This window comes from Falco biarmicus, chromosome 9, assembly GCF_023638135.1.
Source record: "Falco biarmicus isolate bFalBia1 chromosome 9, bFalBia1.pri, whole genome shotgun sequence".
In the NCBI taxonomy this organism is placed as follows: domain Eukaryota; kingdom Metazoa; phylum Chordata; class Aves; order Falconiformes; family Falconidae; genus Falco; species Falco biarmicus.
In genome coordinates, this window is record NC_079296.1 from 41,685,992 (window position 1) to 41,704,607 (window position 18,616).

An 18,616-nucleotide genomic window follows, 5' to 3' on the forward strand; every position below is an offset into this window, starting at 1 on the left:
AATGCAGTGATGTGCAGTAAAGGGTGAAATTCTTGTGTACAGAAAGTGCTCCGGAAATCATGCAAATGTCTTATGACTGTTTTCAGTTCTTTGGTGTCAGGATATTTGAGCTAAAGTGATTCCTAGTGGTTTATGATGCCTTCTGGGTCATCATACTGTCAGGATCTCTGTTACTGTCTTGACAGATTCTTGCATAACTGAGCACGCTTCTAGTTTCAGTGACCTTGGGCATCTGTGTGTCTAGAAGGGGAAATGTATGCAGTCAAACTTCAATATTTCTAGGTAAAAGCCTAAGATGTTGAAGCCTAGTTCTAGTAGTCAGGGTACAGTTTTCATGAAGATCTTATTTTAAGCACTGCTTTTTCCTAGAAAGCAATGCGTAGCATTTATTTCTTGTTCCCCCTTTTCTCAAATGCTTTGTGCATACTAGTTTCTGTGAAATTGAAACAGTAGCACTTATTTTACTTTTTTCCTGTACAAGTCTAAAAAAGAAAACTTTATTATTTAAGCTCAAGCTTAGAGTGTGGTTCTCATTAACAAGAATGAAAAATGAGATTGGATGTAGCCAAGGCAAAGCATTTGCTTCCAAGAGTCCACGTTTAAAGTATCAGGATACTTAAGAATAGCAGATACGTGAAGCCTGCATTAAAATTGACTGGTTATGCAGCAGCTTATATCAGTTTTCCTCTGCAAAAGGGTTGATGATAGTTTGGGTTTATCATAGCTTAAATTGTGCAGTTTTGTGTTGAAGTATTAGCCGGGTACCTGCAGGAATGCTGGTTTGGTGATTTACTTGGTTATGTACAGGCTATTTACACTGCTAAGGGAGAGTGAGAGGGCAAATAAAGCTGGGCTGGGCTAAAGTCCTGAAATTAAATCGGATATAGTTCTCTTTTGGCCCAAAATATCCTAAACAAAGGGGGCTGAAGCTTGCTTTAATCCGATCACTTACATGTAGCGCTCCATAGCTGAATTATGTGGTGTTTGGAGATCGTTTCTGTTTTAGTGCTGCCTGTATGTATGTGATTTGTATAATTAGGGTTCAAGTGGGCATACTTTCCAGAAGTAGACTCTCAAAACAGCATGACTGTTTTGGGACCCTGATAGAAATGAACTGTGGGGTACTTTTTTAAACTTTCTTCTTTTTTGTGTTTTCTGTCAGGAGAAAGAAGGTAAAGGCAGATACCCCCACAGTCATCAGCACCTTGTGGAACTAAAAACAACTAAAAGGCAGACTTTTTGCATTGCATATTAGAGAGTCTCCTGCTTGAGTAAGGTGAGCTGAATTTGCCGCTTTGGCTAGTTCATGTCTGTGGCCAGGGCCACCTCCTTACCTGATGCCTGTCCCCACACTGGGCAGAGGTGCCACCATCTCCCACCTCAGCAGGTGTGAGGCTGTGGCGGTGCCTGGGCCAGGGCGGCACCTGCCCCCGCTGGTTCCCGCCAGTTTGGGGCAGCCCTTCGCCTTGCTGAGGGGACTGCGATGAGGAGAACCCTGCGGGTGAGGGAAGCAACGCCTGAGAGAAGAGAGGGGTGTGTGTGTTTTCTGTCAGTAGCTGACAGAGTGTTCAGAGGTGTGAGGTAGCTGGAAATAATTTACACAGACTTTCTCCTGCTGGAGATGGTTCTGCCTGCGACAGTGAAGGACGAGGGGCCTGGCACAGCTGTGGCAGGGGTAGCTGCTCTCGCCACAAGCCTCTGAAAGAAGTATTGTGAGGTTTGTGGTGAAAGTGGTGTGCCGGATCTCTGTGGGGGTCACTTCAGGCAGTGTGGAGATAGGGGGCAGGTGATGGGCAAGTGCCCAGAGCCACGGCCATCCCTCACTGTGGGGTCCGGGAGTGCTGGCCCGGCAGCCGGGAGCCCTGGGGCTGGCTGGGCATCGCTCCCCGGGGTGTGGTGAGAGGTGGCAGGTTGCTGGCAGGTGAGCAGGGCTCTGGGGAGGTGGGCTTTTGAGCCTGGGCTAGTTCAAGTAGTTCCATTTATTATTTACATTTATTCATTAGTTAACATTTACTTACAGGCTTCCTCAGTCTCTGCTCAGGAAGTTTGTCATGATGAACTGCTACAAGGCATAGAAACAGTACTAAATGTCAGGAAATACCAGTTTCTGTGACTGAAGGGGGACATGAAGCACTGAATATATAAAAGGGAAGGGTGGCTTCAGTTCAGGTGCAAAGAAGGTGTCTGAATTCTTAAAATGGCATCAAGTGTCAGCCTTAATACTCCTGAGCTTTACAGCCTCAGAAACTCTTCTTTTGTAACTCAGGCCATTTAGGATCATAAATAGTTATTCTCAGTACTGCTGAGACCAGTGTCACACTTGGATCATAAGTTTGATGGTTGATTTGTCAGGCATCAGAAGGCAAACACAATTACATGCATGTCGAGAATACCTCAAAGCTGTTTAAGAAATCAAGGTTAGTCACAGAATGCTTTTGATGTTCCCCTTCTCCCTCATGACTGTAGAGTTTTATGTTGTTTAAGTGGTGATATTCTACTCAAGGATTAAGAGGTGGTTGCTGGGGAAATGGGACAGAAACTTCAACTTTCATCTCTAACAAATGACCAAATCAGTGGTGGTCTTCATCCCTGTCGAAACAAAGTTCTACTTTAGCTTTAAGATCATCAGGGATATAGTGGTGCTGCTATTATAGATGCTGTGTTATTCTGTGAGTTGATGCTTAATCAGTGTGTAAAATAAGGCCACTGTCTTGCAAATCTTTTCAGCTTCTTATTTTTGTATACAAGAATCCCTTCAGAGACAACAGAATAGCTTGGCAAGTATAGTCCAGCACATGTATAAGCACTTCCAGAATGAGTACTTAATCTGATTAATATGTAAAATGGAAGAACAGATCACAAAAGTGAAAGCCCAAGGATCAATGCAAGAAGGATTACATTTATGCTAAGAAATATTTCATGCATAGGAAGAAGTGTTGCATAAAAGAAGTTTGAGACCTTAATAGTGAGACTTCAGAAGTGAAATTGCCAGGTATTTGAAGAAACCACTAATCCTTAACAGTTCCACAAATGCAAGAAAATTTCATTGGCAATGTTGTGTTTTCAAACTGTGGTGTGATGGATCATTTAAGGTGCAGGTTTGGCAAACTGCTTTTATTTCTGAGAGAGCTGGAATTCTAAGTGTTCATCTGAATCTTTTTGTTCTCTTGGGTTTAGTACTGTGTAGGGAAAAGAGAAAGAATAATGAGCTGGGTGCTAAAAGAATTTAACACTGAGGATGACTTTTTGGAGGAGTGTTGAGACAGGGAGCAAACTGGTTTATTCATCTAAAAGTAAAAGATCAAAAACATGAAAAAGCTATGTGGCCAGCCTACCAGAGGAATTCATTGAGAAGGAAAAGGAGGATACATTGCAGTTGGAATACTAGTTTTTGAACATTGGATGTAATCAAATATTCCTGATTTAGTTTTGATGGGTTTTCATGCCTGCGGATGTCTCCTTCCTTCTTGTTACTCCTTTTATTTTTATTTGCTTTTTAATGTGGAGGTCTTTCTTTTGAAATAGCAGTGGTCCAAGACTGGACAATACCTTTGTTGGGGAACTATGAAATTCAATTTGGTCTTTAATCCTTTGCCCTAAAAAGGTTGTAACAGCTGCATTATTTTTTAAATAGATTTAATAATAAAAAGAAAAGTCAATGTGTCATGATGCATTTCTGAGAAGGAAATAACAACTAATCATGGTTTCTGTTGGAAACCTGGAAGTGTTATTATATGCCAGTATGCTGATATAGTATGTAGACTCACTTTATGGCTGTTATATTACTCATGCACGTAGCAATAAAGGTAGCTATTTTCCTTGCTGTAAATCGCATGTTTACAAGCACAATACAGTAACGCAGATGACTGATGGTTTGGACACAGCTCTTGTTAGCTGTTGCTAAGTAAAAAAGCCAAACAAAACTAACCCCAGTCTGATTCAGATGCTTATTCTTGTGGCTGACGGGCTAGGAACTCTTTATGCCACCATTCAGCATGCTTTCTAGTCAACCACAGCAAGAGTTGACCCAGCTATAGCTACACTCCCTCAAGACTGAAAAATATCAGAGAAGTCTTTCACTCAACAGCAGGTTGTAAGCTGGGCACTTACAAACTTGTCTGTTCCACCAAACATGAACAGACATCTTGTGAAATGGGGTAAGGGGATTTCTTTCTGTTCTCTATTTGATCCCACAAATCATGTGTTAATGACCACACCAAAGTAAAGGTTGACTACAAACCAAAGCCTGTTAAACTGGAAATATCAGTTCACCAACATGATGCTTTTGTTGAAGGAGAGAGCAGGAAAAAAAAAAAAGGCAAAAAAAGGATTGACTTTCAAGGAAGTTTTTTCTGTCTGGCATGATATGTGACATATAGGAGATAAATATGAAAGGGTTAATTGGTGTGCTGCAGACACAGCTAATAAAGCAGCTCTACAATCAGCTGAACTAATTAAATCAGATTTCCACATGGTGTATGTATTGTGCTTTGAATTTTCTAGCAACAACTAAAATTGCTATTTGGATTATCAGTAATGGCTCTACTTTGCATGGACTCAGGAATCTGCCTGTCATGAACTGGACTCACATTACAGCCTTTCAGGAGGTAATTGGTATGAAGTGCCTCCTCTGGCCATAGTTTCATGAAATGTGTAAGCATTTAACCTTTGTGACTTCTCACATCTTGCCAGCTGTAACTGAAATTGGTCATTGGATTCAAAATTACTAAACAGCACTGACTGACAGATGTACTTTCACACACAGTGTGAGTTCGTTTGCCTTTTTTCCACAGGAAACCAGGCTCCAAACCATTCCCAAACTGTAGAGCATCAGAGCTGCCTTGGGGAGAGGCTGCACAGACTGGGGGGCCTGGTGTGCTCCCTGGTCATGTTCAGGGACAAGGCTTCCCTGTCTCAGTGCAGCATGCATCCTGCCCCTTGGTCTTGCTGTAGAGTGGCTGAAAGCACTTGATTTCTCTTTTTTTTTTTTTCAATGACTATGCTAATAGCTACAGTATTCATAGTAACATCCTGCAGCGGGTAACTTAAGGTGCCAAAAATAACAGGCTCCATTGTAACCAGAACTATCAGTACCCATGACCTCTACCAAAGCCTGCATACGGAGGGGAATGCATAGTAGTATGTAAGCTATTGTTCCCAGCACAATCCCTACAAGCTGTATCATTCTGGTGCAATTTGTCAGTTTCCAATTTAGTCTGCTGGAAGAGCTTGTTGAGATACTTTCTGTTTTTATGAAGATCCCAGGGAATGGCAGCTGTACAATGTCACTTTTCATACTTAAGCATAATGAAATGTTGACTGGAGTGACAAGGACAGAGCACCCAGCTGCACTGTGTCTGTTCCTGTCTGGAAAGGCCATTCCAGTCTGAAACCTGCTTCTTCCATAAAAGTGAAAACTATGCTTGTAAAAGCAGACAAGTTTTTTCAAAGTGCAACCTGGTTCTCTTATGGTGGGATGCACACATTCTGCCCTACAAAGATGGCTGCTTATGACATGTCATGGAAGGTGGAGCAGAATGAAAAAGTTGGGTTTGGTTTGTTTGCTTTAAAAGAAAAAAAACCAAAACAAACCAAAACTGCAAATCCCAAGGTCCCCTAAAAAACCAAAACCCAACAAGAAACCCATAAGTTTCAACTGTTTCCAGTACCACTTGGTTCTGGCAGTTCCACACAATACATAGTATTATGAGAAATGAGTAGACATTGCATGAAATTAATGAGCTGGACAAAATCCATGCACGTTGCTCAGCTGAATGTGGACACAAACCTACTTTCACAGTGCAGAGTACTGTTGTGTTGAGCCACAGCAATTTGTTCAGTCCTGAGTCTGAAGAGAGCACAGAACTGCAGAGATTCCTGTCGTTTGTGTTCTGTACCCCATGGGATTTTCTATTTTATGCCTCTAGATGGTGAGTTTGTTATAAATGAGTGTGGCGAGGGGAAAATTTGATTCTACACAAACAACTTGAAAACTATTTAAATGAATAACATGTATATGCCAAGGAAGGATGAGAGACTGAAAGGTAAAGTCTTTATAAACCCAGGACAAAAAAGCAGTACAAATGAAGACCCATTTCCCTGTTTGGTAAACAAATATTTGCTTAATATTAATTCTTTCTTGGGATATTTTTGCTGGTTAAAGATGTGCTGAAGTGTTTTGATGGACCAGGGAACTGGGTAAGTAGTGAGGTACTCAATGCTTAACTTGGTATTGTTCTTCCTGCCATCTGATGGGGCTCAACAGTTGTCAGTACAGCTTGGAAAAAAAGGAACAAAACAAGCCCTACATATTTTTAAGAGTAGGGTAAGGATCTTTTTTGTTTGTTAAATATTTAGTGCTAATCTGTGCATTCCATAACAAAATTAAAGCCACCTCCAGGGTCACATGAAGTAGCTCACCAGTACATTTAGTAAACAAAAGGAATGACAAGAGCTCAGATAATCTTGACCGTATATGCAGTAGATAGTAAAACTTGAATCAATGATGACTTCTTGCTTTTAAAAACAAAGCTGTGTTTTCATAACCTAAGCATTGCCTATTGACCTTGCTGAAGCAAAAAGCACTTGTCTCAAAATACTTATCTTTTATTTCAGTCTAGCATATGAAAAAAATAATTTTGAATTACTTTTGTTTCAGACAAATCACAGAGCAGGTTTGAGTAGGAGAGTCAGAAATTAACTTGATTAACAGGGAAATGTGCATAGACAGTTTTAAAATACTTAGGTTTTGGCCTCCAGCAAAATCTTTCAGTCTTTTCATCTGAGAAATGTTCTGCCTTAGGGTCTGGATGACTCGTAGACTGACAGTAAAATGGATGAGCCTTTCACCTTAAGACACTAGTTCAAATATGGTTCAGGTCAGTAAGTGAAAGTAATATTTTTCTAATGTATGCTTAGTGATCTGAAATACAAGTCTCAGCACTAGAGCCAGCAAATGACTGAGGTGTCTGGAAACTATGGCCTTGCAGGTCTAGTCATTGAGCACTTAGCCTTCAGAGGAGAGGTGAGTGAGTTCCTGTGCTATCTGTGGCTCTGGAACAGGGCTTAGGAAACACTGGGTGGGCGCTTCAAATGCGATTCTGTGGGCCAGCGTAGCGAGATCGGCATGTACAAACTTGCTGCCACTAACCAATAGGATGTATAAGTGGGGAGGGTGTTACTGAAATTTTGCCCCATTCCAGCGGTCTGGTGCCTGGCTGCAGTGTTAGCTTAAATATTTTCTCATAATAATGAAAATGACTGACCTTTCCTAGCTGAGTGCTCTAAGCAGTTTTTTTGCATATCCTGAGTCTTCTGTCACATAGATTACTAAACTCTGCCTTGGAATGGCTTCAACAGAAAATGAATCTACCCAACTGCTCCAGCTTCGCTCTTCTGCCAAACACATATCCTGGGATTAACACCAGCCTGCTGCAAGATACGGATTTGCAGTCCCTCAGGCAGGGTGCAGAACTGAACCAGGGTCTCCTTCCAAATGGAGAAACCATGAAGACTAGATTATAAAATTGAGGGGATATAGTTCATGCTTGCCTTCTTGCCCTCTTCCTGGACTGTTATAATAAAATGTTAATGCTGCATCTAGGTTTTTAGAATTACTCAAGAATTCCTATAGCAGTATTAAACAATTAAGGGGCAAACACAGCATTACAGCTTGAATTTCCAGCTTCACTGGAAAGCAGCTTTAAAATGGGAATATTCCTGGAATCTTATCTTAAGAATTACTTTCCACCAGATTTTTTACTAAATAAACTTCAACATGTAATTTGTTGCAAGTGAATACAAGTTCACTGATCACGTTCGTAGCAACTGTATGCCAAAATGTTTTCAGCTTAAGTTTTTTTTTTTTTGCTTGACTTTCCAGGCAAAAACTCTTCACAACTATCAGAGATGTTTCAGCCCCTTTTAAGAGGTAGTATTGAATTTTAGGTCTTGGCTGGAAGCAACAAAAGACAGTTGCACTTTGTCCACCTGTGTGTTCCCTGGATGCTCTTTTCTTTGTAATTTCTAAAAACACCATTTGGGCCTTTAGGTGACTTCAGGTCAGTTGTGACTGGTGAGGGAACTGCTTGCTGTTCAACAGTTTCAGGTGACTTGTGGAGTCATGAAGTTGGCTGAGGCCTGTGGTGCTCACTGCTTGCTTTTTTTTTTTTTTTTTTTTTTTTTTTGAGTCTCCCAGAGACTCAACTCAGAGTTCCCTTCTCAATTAAAACTCCAGCCTGGAGAAGAAATAGTGGCTACTGACTTCACAACTATAGTAATTTTACGATTGTTTGAGGGAAGTGGTTGCCAGCTGGGGAGAGGATAAATCAACCATTTGTCCTCATATCTTTCAAGTAAATGGTCCATTGATCACCTACTAATAGTCTTGTTGGACTAAGTCAAGGATCTGAACTGTAGCACTCTGCTAAAATGGCAATTCATCCTGCAGCTGCTCAGGAGCTGTTAACAATCAAAATGGGAAAGGATAAGAACAAATAGTTGCGGTTTGGTTTTTTTATTTTTACAAAGCAGAGAGGGAATGCATCCTTTAGAAAGCAGTTTTGCCTAAAATTTTCTCCTGCATAGAAAGCCTCTGACTCGGGATTACTTGGCCCTGAAAGAAGGTGTAAAAATGCATTCTGTAGGTATGCATCTATTCCACTTTTTTCCTAGGCAAAATAGTTTGGTTTTAATCCAGAGCTGTTCAGATTTTGTTTCCTTTTCCCTTTCAAAGGGCTTCTTTGATTATGTATATTTCAAACTCTTTTAGTTATGCAGTAGGAGAGGTTACTCTGGGTTGCTCTTTGGACATTATGTCTTGAGGCTGTAGGAAATCTCCTCCAAAGTTGAGAGCTGCTAAACCCTTCCCCTCCTAGAAAACTTCTGTTCATCTGAATAAGCCATTTCAAAAGATGCAGCATGCACTGCAAAGCAGGATTTCCGGTCTGGAAGAGAGGGGTTTACAGAAAGGCAGCATTTTAGACTGAAATGTAGGACAGGGATCAACAATTGCACCTGAGGTGTTATCTATGCAGATATTCACAGACCTGTTCTTACACTGTGTGATTATACTTGTCATTAAATAAGATCAATACTTGGCTTCTTTATTTATGTACTATCACACTCTGCTGAAAAGATCTTTTCTTTGATCTGTAATTAGCCTTGCTGCTATTGCAATACTAATCACTGCTGAACAGATAAAGCAGGGTGCTGGATAATCTGAGTTGGGAGCAACATGGGCCTGAAGAGTTTGTCCCACGTTCTTATGACTTTTCTTCATATCTCATACTCAAGATTGTACAGATGTGGGAAGGAGTTATTGGGGTTTGTTTAAAAAAAATAAAAATCACGTTCAGCTTCACTTTCATTTCATTTTGATGTAGGTGGAAGATGGTACACGCTGAAAAATGGGGGGTGGGGGTGGGTGGGTGGTGCAGAAGGGAGGTATCCTGAAAGAATAATAGCTCTACAGGTAAGGCATTTAATTCATTGTAGGGGAGAGGCAGTGCTTGTGCAGATTATTCCTTCTTGATACAATGGTGTTGTTGGGAACCAGGGTTGCTGGGACTTGAAAGGTACCTTTCCTTTTTTCCTCCCTGTATCTTACCCTTTTTCCTCCCTTCATGACAAAACTTCTTTAACTTCTTTTCTTTCCTTGTTTTTTTAAACTACTTCCAGGCATATGTTATGGACCCTTCTTATTTAGGAAGGAAATTCTCAGTGAAAGCAAATCATTGTGTGTATTTCATGCAAATTCCCTTAAGTGTAAATTACAAGCTTTTAAAACAAACTAATTTTGTTTGTTATTTATAACAATTTCATAAGTGGTTTGCTTAGATGTATTAAGACAGTTATTAGTAATTAAATACGTCTAACAGTGTACTGAGCTTCTGCAAGTGTAAGGAAGCTAGATATGGTCTGCAGGGTGTTATCTCAAAAATTACTGCAATGTTGAACACACAAATGCCATCTTATTAGAGTAATAATGTTGAAAGAATTGTTGAGGCATTTAACTGGTATCAAACAAACATGTAATTGATATCTAATCAACACACAATCACAACGAAGTACAAACTGACATTTGATAAGTGTGGTAACAGATAGCTTGCTTTTGTTATGCCAATTAAATGGCTAAATATCTCCTGGAAGGAATTATAAATTGTTAGAATATCACTAACATGTTTGGCAGCTTGTCAAGTGATCTGTAAACACAAGGGCTTCTGTCTCTGTTTGGGGAACTTGGGCATTTTCTCACAAATTGGGTCTGTCTTCAGCATGAAACTTCGGATAATATACTCAGCTTCACAAGAGTTATGGTTTTGTTCATTAGCAAGTTGTTTTGATGAAGTTATGCATTTGATGGAGGTATAAATATTTACTGATTTGTGTTAAACGCAGTAAAGCTAGATAATTCACAAGATCTTCTTACCTAATTTTGCCAGTAGACGTCCTATCCGGGAGCTGTTCTTGGCCTTGGTTTAATCTATGTACCTCTATACATCTCTGCCAACACATTGATATACATTTCTGCATGTAAATTAAGATTGCTGCCTTTATTAAATCGACTAGTGCCTTAAAACAGAGTACAACCAAAAGACTTGGATGAATGAAAGAAAGTAATTTTCTTTTGCAATGCAAGCAGCGTGTTATTTTCCCACATGGTCTGTGGAACAAGAATTTTGTTTCAACCTTGAAACTGCTCAATGGATGTTGGGTGATGAGAGTTAAATTTAAAAGTAATTAGCATTAGGAAAGGGAACTTCTGAGGGGAAAAAAAAAAAAAAAGATGTATGCGTGCCTGTTGTGAGTGAAAAAGTTTTGGGAGTTATGTTTCAGACCAAATTTTAATTGGACCAGTTACTCTTTCATGCTGTAGCACAGAAGGGCAAGGGATGTGTGTTTCTGGAAAGCTTAACGGAAGAGAAAATGTCTTGCTATCTCTGTATCATTCTGTGCTTATCATATACATACCTTTTTAGACTTTTCTATTTTTGAATGAAACTCCAAAGGGAAAAGACTAGGAATGCTCCTTTTCTGCTCAAGTTCCAGTGTAGGTTTCTCTGGACCCCTGATACTCTCATGGTCCCTGAATACAAAGGAAGAAGCTCTCAGTCCTGTGAGTGACACTTTGTAGCCTTGTTTCTGTGTTAAGCCAGGAGATGGTGGCTGAGACCACAGGAAGGGCCAAGGATCCATCGGGACCGGTTTCTCCTTTTTCTCTCTGTCCAGAGCTCATTCTTACTGTTTTGGGTTTGTCAGCTGTTTGCTGATTTGGGGTGCCTTTCCCCCTGTTTGCTAACCCACAATGGCTCTGGCTTTTTGTCCTCTGTATCTGTAGTAAAGGATAACACAGCTTATAATAGTTTTGAGAGAACTCACAAGGAACAAAGGAAGCATTTCTATCAAATGACAGATAATGTGGTATTTGTCTGAATTCAGTTTCCCTATATGTGTGGCTGTGTACAGCTACCATTCAAAATGCCTGCTGTTATTAACTTAGCAAGCTCCTGAAGGTTGTGTCCTATGGTATATTTACTCAGACATCCAATTCATCTTGCATGTAACAGTAAGAATAGCTGTGTGTTTTGCATTTTAGGGTTTTTTTTCCTTTATGAAATGAAATATATTTATTGCTTATAGAAAAAAAAGATTAATCCCTCACAATGCAAGAAGGCTTGTTACTGAAATGCTGTAAATGTCAAGAAGTGTTATTATGATGTAATGTCAAAATTAACTTAAAATAGCTCCATTACATGCAAATGAAATGTTTCTTTGGGAAATGTTCCATTCTGCGTCAGCTTCATTACCTAAACTGCCTTTGATTACTTTGATGTGTAACATCTCTCTGGAATTCAAACACTGTAAATGAGTGCTATATAATCATTGCTGTGTTGTCAGCAGAGGGAAGATAGATGATGATGTGATACAACCTGTACAATGTAGCAGGTAGTTCTTAGCAATTGTTTGCGTAGCTTATTGCCATTTGTTTAAAACAATCTTGCTAAAGGATTGCCCCATGCCTGGGAGGATGGTTAGAACTGTAGTTCTGAATAAGTTCAGAGTTTTTTAAAAAAGTTGTCATTGAAAGAGTTGCTGATCACTTTGTATAAACTATACTAAGCTCTACTGAAGTAAATAACAATCTTGTTCTTAGTTGTAATATTGAACAGAAAGGTTGTTTTTTTTCTTGTCTTTCAGATGGCAAATATATAATTTTCTAGCTCTTTTGTGCAGGATGTTGTTTCCTGGTGAGAGACATTTTTACGAGATGGAACATCAAAAAGTTGTTGTGTTTGGTGGGTGGCTTTTTGTTTTGTGGTGGGTTTCTTGTTTGTTTTTCTTTAAGAAAAAGGAAGTCCAGGCAGGCAGGAATCCTTTGACTTAGTTTTTCATCAGAGAAACTTGCATAGACTCCAGGCTTAGCCTGTGCAGCTCTGTCTACAGTGAAATGCTCTGTGAAATTGTGTTGATTCACTGGTATATCACTTTAGAAGAGAAGAAATAAAAACAATCTGATGTTGCAGTATTCTATTTCAATGTTTTCAAAATGGTGTTATATTTTCTTTTGGCTGTGATTTGAATGTTTTGTCTTTAGATATATTGATACAGACTGGAGAAGTAAAAATCAAAATAAGGCTTTCCAGTTCTTCTGCAAAAGTGTTTTGATTAGTCAGAAATGACTAAAAATAATCCCTTCTTGGCTTCCCACCTACAAATTTGTCTTCAAAATGTTTAAGCTTTTGGGTTTTTTCCCCTGTATTACATGAAGCAAGAGATTTGAGATAAAGTAAACTTCTGTTGCCTAACTGTTGCTTTTGGCAATTTCAGCGATGCTTCTCTGTGTGCCTGTTTGCATTGAGTACTTTGTTACACAAACAGATTTAAAATAAATACATAATTGCTGTTAATCTTACAGGATACACTGTGTTTAGTTATAAGAGAGTGACAGAAGTGTGAAGTGTGTTGCTGCTATCTGCATTGCAGTGCGTAAGAAGTTGTGCAGTCCTTCATTTCTCCCCCTAGACCTCCTCCAGACCAGATTTTTCACACCTCTGTGTCTCATGGTGAGTTTCCCCAGTACCTGAAAGATGTTTCGGTAAGTTCTTTTGAGAAACGAATTATCCAGAATGGAGTAAAGATGTCCTACTCTCTCACTGACTCTTCACTACCCTAGGGAAAAAACTTCCCCTTGGAAAACTTTGGAGAAGTGCTTATGCTTGCAGCAAGAACATCATTTCTTCAGTTAATTAGCTTGTTCCTTGATATTACTGTAGCTTTGAGCAATCAGTCTCATGCTTGCACTGTTGAGGCAACTTTTGTGTCCATTGCAGAATCTCCAGTTCTGCTCGTGGATTGGGGATTTGTTGAGGAGGGGAGAAGTCCCGTGATAAGCTAGTGGAGGTAATCAAAAGCCTGTCTTCAAATGGAAAGTAGAGATGCTGTGAATAGGTGAAATTCTGGGACCTTTTGAATAACACTTGGTGCGAGTCTATAACTGCCACTACAACTACAGAAACTGAAGGTGAGGTGACAGAAGGAAGTGCCATTTCACATAGCTTTGTTGCCTACAAGAAGAGACAGCCATATAGTGTGGTGCTTTAACACGCTTTTCCTTTCTGACTTGGATGAAGAAGATAAGAGGGATTTTAAGATCTTTGCACTTCATTGCTTTTCCTAACCTGACACATTCTCATCCACCCTAGGAAAGGAGCCCTTTTTCCATTATATTAACAGAAATGGAGCTGGATGTTGTTGGGATCTTGGTTTAGCTGTTTCAATTTTTCTGCAGTGCTCTCTTCTATGAGAACTTGTACAGAAATGCAATTTGCCAGAGGGTTTATTTTTGTTTTCAGTTAGCTCTTTTCCTTATAGCACGTGGTATATATCAATGAAATAGCAGTGTGGTTATCAGAATCAGTAAAACTGAGCTCTTCTGGGGTGGGGAAAGAGCAATATGTCTTAAGTAGCTCAACTGTTGATCATTTTGCTTTACTGAAGTCACTTTTTAAGATCATATCCTGCCAGAAGTGTTGTCATCCGGATGTACATGCTCTGCTCTAGCTGCACTGTAACTTGACTGTGTAGGACACACTGCTTTAGAAGAACCCTGTTGTTCCACTTATAATGCAAAGCATGGAGTGGGGATGTGATGGCATTAAGAAACCCTTGTTTCTCAGACTTTGAGGATCATGTTAAGCTTGTGTTCCTGCTCTCAGTAGTGTGGACCTGACCCTCCTCCCACTACAGATGACTTACAACCCAGATGCCTTTCTTCCTGGCAGAGGTTTCAACCATACCCTTTCCCTGACCAGCTCACAGGATGGAGGCTGTTGGTGCACTGCAAGGGGGAAACAAAGAGCTGAGAACAGTGAGAAAAGCAAAGCTGCACCTTTCAAAGTGTGTTTTGGACTATACGCTCTCGTTAACTTATGTGGCTCTTAGTTCACAGGTGCAACTCTGTTTGTGTTCTCTTAGTTCAGTAGTAGCAGCAATATCTTAACAATAGAGGAGAGAAGTAAGTAACAAAAGATGCAGTGATGCTATGTCAGGGCAGATTATTTAAATGATCTGTCGTAACCAAGAATGCTTGTTAGAAAATTTGAATTAAAAGTAGTGTGTTGAGGTGCTGAAATCTACCTACTAGGAAAAATCTTTCCTTTTATGCAAAATGCTTGAACTGAGAGAATGGCAGAGAATTGGAGAACAAGAAGTCAGCTAGGCCCATTAATCTTCTTTGGATGGTGAAAACAAAGATGAAAGTACTATTTTCTTCCCTGGGATTTGTTTTAACAGTATGCAGTAACACTGTAAAAGTCATCAGACAGATCTGCCAGAATGGAAGATACAAACACTTTGGTAAGAGTGGACAGTGCTTTTTTTTTTTTACTTGGATTCCCCCCACCTCACCCCCATGCTTCCTCACAAACTGGTGCTTAAAGACCAAAGTTCAGAAAAACTGCTCAGCAAGTTGGGACTGCACTTCCAAAATTGGACAGTTCTTGTCCTAATTTTACTGTAGTTGAGTGAAATTGAAGATCTGTTTAACATGGAAAATACATTTTTATAAGTATGCAAGCAGCATCTCTTCTTCAGCACAACCTAATTCTTTTTGCTTTTCTAAGAACAAAATAGCCCAAGTCTAGTATTTCCTTGTCTTGCATGTACTTCAGAACAAGACTAAATGGCTGTACAAAACCAGAGGAAGGAACTGAAAGCCTTGCCATCTGAAAAGTGTATTTAAATAATGAATGATCCCTTTTTTAATCAGTTGTATCAAACCCAGTAAGCAGTAGTCTTTCTAAATAAGTTTGCCCTTCAGCTGAGAGTAAGGATGATGAATTGCATAAAAGATTTCTTCAAATACTTAAAACTGAAAAGATAATTTTTTGGAAAAAGTAATAAGCTAAAGAGTAAATTCCTGAAAACAAAGCAGCAAAAATTAGACAATCTTCCATAACAACAAAAAAAGCTCTAGGACAGAAGATGAACATGCTGTTCTTGTCCAGGCTCTCAGTTCCCTGATTATGGATTCATGTATTGAACCTGTCATCTGAAAGACTCTGAACCATAAGCACCCTGAACTACTCTTTGCACTCCATCACCTTTTCCCTGGGAAGTGAAGTGCATGCACTACAGCTTTTTAATAAATATAAGCGAGGATTGCTTAAAGAAACTAAAGCTTCATCTTTTCAAAAAAACCCCAACAACAAACACACACACCCCACACACACACACAAAAAACCCAAACACCACCCCGAAACAAACCCACCCGCAGAAATCATACTCCTAAAACATTCACAAAAATTGGATTCCCCTAATACCTATCTCCTAAGTAATACCACTGCACCAGATTTATGGTCTTACATTTTTGTTGAATAAGGAGTCATCTTATGTTGCATTTAATTGATTTGGCAGTGCATGTTGCAACATGGGGACTCAGTTGAAACACTTTGGCATCCGTCTGGCCTCACTGCTGGATGTAGGTTATGGGTTTTGGTGGAGATGGAGAAAACTGATGTACGTTCAGGTCTTGTATTTATATGGAATATGGTCATACCTAAGGAAGAGGTTGTATGAGAAAACTTAGTTATAACCCTTGAGGTAAAGCTGCCTTAAAGGTTGAATCTGAACTTGAATGAGCAGTGTCTGGGATGCGCTTCTGCTGACTGAATATTAATGTGTTCAGATCTGTTATAAAAATATGTATGTCTTTTACTGTAGTCCTATTAGACATCATCATTCCATGGAAAAAAATCTTTACCTTGTTGAAGCTAAGAGCAAAACGCCTACTAATTTTATTGGGTCATGATCCCATTGCCAGCTTAATGACACTGGCATTTAAGACTCTTATAATAGCTGGAAATTTGTCCACTGTTTAGTATTTCTTCTGTGTAGTAGCCCCATTTCAGGGAAAGTGTAGTCCCCTCTTCTGTGCCTGTTTTACTAATAGAAATTGAATTCCATGTGCTGGGTGGATATTCACTGGATTTAACACTACTTGCTGGAATCCAGATGAGTCTTCTCTGCTTCTTTCTTCTTAATCATGCTATATGTTATGGAAATATTTGACCTGCTATGTCCTTTGCGTACAGACAGTCCTTCCTTCTTTCAGCAGTTCTTACGAGATAGTTGTTACATCGTCTTGCAGTTGCAAGTATTTTTTTTTTTGTCCTTGAGTCCCACATACTATCCATTGTGTATCTGGAGTGTTTCATGGACAATTCTTACATCTATTGGAGAATAAAGTGGTAGTATTGAAGCTTTAGGGTTTGGTGGGAAATTAAGTTTATATGTAAATTTATGAAGCCTATATTATTTCTAGGGTTTGGCTTTTCATTTGAGACAGTACTTCTTCCTCTGCTGTGCTTTGGAAGCTGTCCTCCACTCACCTGATACTGTCTCTTCCCTTGACTGTCTGCTTTCAATTCAGTTTGATGTGGAAAGTCTACCTGGGCTGCAAAACTGCTGAAATATCTTTTTTTGACTAGGAAAAGTCCGAAGGCATGTATTATTAATATTCCTTCAAGATCAATCATGATTAAGTGGAATGATAAACAAGAAAGATGAAGGTTCTCTGCAGATTTACATCTTCACATAATCCTCAGTACAATGAGTAGTTTGTAAATGCAGCTCGCCCAAATGCATGTTTCCAATCTCCTTAAACTCAACAAAACTGCTAAGTTTGTGTTCCAGCAGCTTCCCCATCCTAATTCCCAACTTCCTTGTGACTGTGATAGATATTTGTACAAGCAAATATTTTTAATAATACGGGACAGATAATGGAATTATGTCAAACTAGAAAACAGAGAAAACATTTACTTTCATTTTTCTAGTCTCATGTTAGTACTTTGGTTCAATGAAGTTAATATTTCCCTGCGCTATGCTGCAGATCGAAGGTACCTGGGAAGAATATTCAAAGTTTCTGCAATACTGAGATCTGTTTATGGAGGCTACCCCTTTGCTTGGTAAATCATGAGGTAGTTTCTCACAAAGCTTTCTGTGTCTTAGACTATTATCTTACTGTTGCCTTGAAAGTAAGTATTTATTATTCTGCTTTTGGTTCTGAGATTGTAAGAGAACGGGGCTTATTGCTCATCGTGTCAAGTAATCACCTCCTCTTGTTACAGCCTGTTGTTTGTAGCACCTCTGCAGGCTTGGGTTCACAAAAAAAAAGCTTCTGAGATCTGCTGGCTCCATTTACATAAAAAGTAAAGGTCAAAGGCCAAAGTCATAGCCTTAACTGTGGCCTCTGAGACAGCTGTAATTTAGGTAAGGGCCTGTGCCGTCTGCTGACCTGAGCATTGTCCTAGATCCAAGTCTTGTCTCTCATTCCAGCCAGAATGTCTTCCACCTGGTTAGGATCTGTGGTGCTGCTAGGTTGTGGGGCAGCCTCCTGTTTGTTCACTTACTTTCTTCACTGTTTGCTTCTATATGTCAATTAAATATCTTCACAAGGGGCTATGAAAACATTCAAATGCTCAGATGCCTCTGAAGTTGAGGCTAGCATAGATACTGAAGCATGTCAGGCAGGGGTATACTGACTATAATTCTTAAATTTCATAAAAAGAAAGTGTGCTTCTGAGTGGTTTATAAATGCACGAAGCTAAAGATTGAGTTACAGCCTAGAAATTCGATCTGCCATCAGTGTGTGCTTAAATGTATTTAAGTAGCTTACATAACTATTCACCAATACAATGAAGGCTGCTGCAACTTATTCTTAAGTTAGACTTGATATTTACAGCCAGAAATTTGCTTCTGACACTGCAAGCATATTACAGTGTTCATGTGACATGGGAAGAAACGCATTACAGTAATCTTGTCTGGTTTTACAGCCCTATGTAGAAGAAAGGTTGTAGCATGCTTCCATAGGAGCATGGAAATAATGGGGAAATTATCTGCACCATCTTGAATAATGACCTGGCAACATATTATCACATTGTCACACTGCTGCTTTTGCCGTAGAACCAAGTCCCTTGTGAGCCAGTGGGTAGGCACAGTTCTTAAAAGGAGGCAGAATTATCCCTTGTTTGTTTATGTATGTGAGTGTATAGACAACAGCAGCTTGAGTAAAATCTGGAATTCCAGTGGCATGAAGGAAAAGGCCTGGCTGTTTGAT